Below are 4,643 nucleotides of genomic sequence, written 5' to 3'. Positions count from 1 at the left end.
AATTTCAAAATCGAACCACCTCAGAAGTGTGCAGGGGAGCCACGGAGGCTCAATGAGAAATATTTTATTTGACTGAAATTTCACTTTCAAAATGACTTTAAGTTAAAAAAAAATGTTTAGACGTTAAAATTCATTTTACAGAGGGAAAATTTTCTTTTCAGCCAAAATTTGAGAGATTGTTAGTTGAAATTTGTTGGAAGGAATTTTCTCTATATTTGATTCAACAAAATTTAACAGGTGTGGTTCGTGGGCTGATATAATCTTAAAAAAACTCAAACTAGAAATTTTATTTTCTTTTTTTTATATATTGTGTCTTTTCGATATATGTCTCAAGAAATTCGATTTGCCATTTTAACAAATTCAAGCTCGGATAATTCTGAACACATGTATCTGAAGACGCAAATTTTAGGTATTACCGATTAGCTTAGTTGAAAAATCCCCGTTTCGGAGACTAAGGTACGAGTGGTGAAAAGAATAGCGAACGTGTTCCTTTAATATTCACAAACAAGATCATCAGTTATATTAATACGCAGATATTCCACTCACTTAAAAAACCCTCAGTATAAATAGGTCTATAGTACGCCCGTCCGAGCTATTTCAAAAGGACCGTAACTCACTGAAACGAAACCAACGAAGGCGTAAAACATAACAGATATAGGGACTTTTATATCAATGACAGAACAGTGGCGTTTCTAGGAAACATTAGTTTGAAGGGGCCGAGCAGGGGCTAAAAACTTTTCAATGGCCAGGTTATTCTTTCACTATGTGAATTGTAAAAACAATTTGAAAGTGGGGTGAGGGGGCCAAGGCAGTAAAAAAGCCACACTGTGTCATAATATACTACGTTTATGACATCGGTAAACAATTTTCTAAGAAGAGTACGTGACGCCTGATTTTGTTCATTTTAAATCTTTTTCTATTCTGATACATGTAAATGAGAGTATAGTTCTTGCTTCACGATCTAGAAACGCCCTTTTCATTTTCTTTAACGCAATCAAATTTTCTTTTCAAACAAATTTTGAGACATTCATATATATTAAAAATTATTCACCAACAAGATCATCAGATTGAATAGTTTCACATTTGGTTGCTAAACCTACACCCGCGTCATGTTGACCAGTTGGGATATTAAAACGCAGATATTCCATTTACTTAAAAAATCCTCGCAAGATAGTATAAAATAGGTCTATAGTAGCCCTACGCATGTCCCAGCTATTTAAGGAAAGGACAATAACTTAAGGAAACGAAACCAACGAGGGCGTAAAACATGACAGATTAAAGGACTTTTATATCAATGTCGAAATATACTTGACGTATAGAACTGCAAACAATTTTCGAAGAAGGGTACGTACATCACTTGCTTTATGATCAAGACACACCCTTTCCATTTCGCTTTAACGGAATCAAGTTTAGGTCACCTGAATTTATGATATTGGTGTTTATAACAATAAATAACATAACGGAAAAATTTCTTTTCCTTCAACTAAAATACCAATTGTTTCGTAACGTCATGTATATTATAAACAAAATTTCGGTACCTTAGCTCATTAAATGAAACCCTTAGCATCACATTCATTAGGGTTAAATATTAGATAGTTCCACATCATTCACCCTATTATTACATACATTACGTCGCTAAATCTGCACTCGGATCACGTTGGCCAGTTGGTATATTATGTAATTTTTTTCTTATGATATTTTGAACTGTTACAAAAACACTCGTTTCAAAGTGAAATAAGAGCAAAAACCTTGCGTAACTAAGTTTGCTATTGGGTTTGTTAATTTTAGTGAGTCGACGTCCCTATTTAGTCAAATATCTGGTTAATTTATTCGGCTAAATACAATGCCAATGACAATAACATACTTGTGCTTTTACAAAGTGTGAACTGATGTATGCATATCATATAAGATAACGAACTAATCTTTGGCTTACCTGATTTATTTTGATTGAAGAGTTTTGATCAAATATCCTTAATTCGCCGTCTGATAGCTATCAAATTAAGATCGGTAATAGACCTAACTGTCGTCTGCTCACGTAATACAACGCACGCGACGAGACAAGGCCCCGCCTACTGTTACGTTATAGTAGTATATCAGAGGACCTCGATCATGACTAATATAAGCATTTTACACCTTTTGCTACATAAATTTGACTTCACGATGAAATATGTGCCAGACTTGCAAGTTATCGATTAAATTTTTATAATTTTTACGCAGTTATACACCATTGAGCCAGTGCAATGGTTGTAGGATTTGATTGACAGATAGATGTGAGGAGATTTTCTATTTTTAGAAAGGGACTTTCCTTTAATTTCAACGATTTGGAGACCTGTACAAACATGTTCATTTTGATACCTTTTTATAAAGAGCCCCGGGCAAGAGATCTACATCTATTTTATTAAAGAAACTCTCTGACACAAATACATCACAAGTGTTAAAGAAAATTACTAACAAAACAAGTTCAATCTTGACTCGAGACTGCACGGCAGATGGCATTAGGAAATATAATCATTAAGTACAGAACGGTTAAAACAAATTCTGAACATATCACATTTAAAATTCTTTGTTAAAATTTCACCAGGAAATAATAATTTGATCTCAAACATGCCCAGACAAGTAATTCATGGTGAAGAAAAGCTGGTCTCTTTTTTGGCGTTATGCCATGGCATTATGCTAAACACTTACGTGACTTGGTTATACGTTTCCCAATTACCTTTCTAACCTTTCCTATAAAAAAGGACTGTTGAACTCTATTTTCTCGAATTGGCACCTTTGGTCAAGTTCGTTGGATATGTAATGAATATTTCTTTTGACAAAATCCCCTTCGACACCCCCCCCCCCCCTTTTTTTTTTAGTTCAAGTGGTGTTAAGAATGTTTTGATTGAAATGTATTTTAAATAAAAAATTAAGTGATATCGAAATTCGATTTTCTTATCCTGAGCATGCTTGACTGACCTGACTCGAACCAATGATAATGATAAATAGAGGATGTCTTTTTTATTCGGACTTATACCTAAAATTGTCTTTGTGGCCATCTATACCACATTTGCAATAAAATATGTCTAACACAGATTTCTATTTGTTCGAAACCATCTTGACCCAGGTAAGAGGGACTGACATGGAAAAGCGTCGAGATGTTCGAATTGGACAATAAACAGAGGTCTCGCGTGTTACAGACTGTTCACGTTAAAGATCCCTAGCAGGCTAATGCCGCTGTCCTGATAAAATTTCTCCCATTGCACCCCACATGGTTCAGAAATGTAGGACGTAAAACTCTATTCATTTCATTTGGAAATTTGGAATATAATGTTAATTTATTGAACAATGTAGGCATTATAGTCGTAAAAGTAAACTTGGCAGAGATCATATATCTTTTTAAAATAAAAGTTCAAGTCCGGCCTTGAAGGATGACACAAGCATGATTGTTCATTTATGAGAAGTAAAAACCGAAATTTCACAGATTGATATAACTACCGGATACTGGTTTGTGTGTAGCGACGACAAGATACACTCACATTTCCGTATATTAATGAATTAAACACTACAAGTATTCAACCATACCAGCAAAACTATTCCGTCTATCACAAATCTAGTCTACATGAAGACTGGCAAAATCGGGAGTAAAGGTGGTATAGTAGTGGACTCCCAAAGAGAAGTTCCACCAGGTGTTTCGAAAGGAGTAAGTATGGCCTGCTTCGAAACACACCACTACTATAATGGTCAACATCATGGGATACAACCAGATCAATTCATGCCTGACCAAACAAAATCAGTCAAAATGCAAGAAGCAGATTTATTGTAATCTTCAAGGAGTTTTCCATAACGACCATAAAACATTTTACATGAATTGGGCGTGAGTTGGTTTGTCAAGTAACCCTGTTTCAGCAGTTTGTGGCGTTATTTAAAATGTTTGCTATATACACGTATTATATGTAGCATTACTAAATTTGTATTAAAAACAAGTGGTTTCATACAACGTATTTGATATAAAATGAAGTGACTTTAGGTACCTTGAAAGCAGTCTGGTTATAGATTCAATCTTCACATGAACTGGCTTACTTTTTAATCTTTCGTTTAAAAAGATAATGCTAGAAAGGAAGTTATAGTGCAAGCACCTCTCTATCTATTTTTTTTTCTGCCAATTTTTATGCATCGAAATTGAACTTTTTTAGTTCGGATATTCATGTATACCATGGAATACAGAATGTGGCAAAAAATATGATATTCAACGGACGGTATTCGATGGGCGGGGCCAAAGACTGACATCGTTTAACGCATGCGCCTTATTCTTTAGTAAAGCTCAAGATGGCGTTTGCTAGGTTTGCATCTGTGAAATGTGGAAGACAAATTAAAAGCGAACGTTATAAAAATACAGATTAAAAAATATCTACCAATAAGCTTTGGCCGTTTATATCTTGAAAAACAGTATTTTCTTTACTAGTCCTATATCTATTAGTAGGTTGAGTCAGTTCAGATTGCTTTCTCTATTCTGGGGTTGTTGAAGAACTCTTCGTAAAGATAGGCTATCTTGAGATTCTTGAAAAAAAAACCGTATCCACTTAGGCCTAGCCATAGGATAACTTCTATATAACCTTTCTTGTATTGCAAAATCTTCAAGATTGGGGTCGACTGGCGATTTTAAA

This window comes from Lottia gigantea, assembly GCF_000327385.1.
Source record: "Lottia gigantea unplaced genomic scaffold LOTGIsca_84, whole genome shotgun sequence".
Taxonomy (NCBI): Eukaryota; Metazoa; Mollusca; class Gastropoda; family Lottiidae; genus Lottia; species Lottia gigantea.
This window is presented reverse-complemented; position numbering follows the sequence as displayed.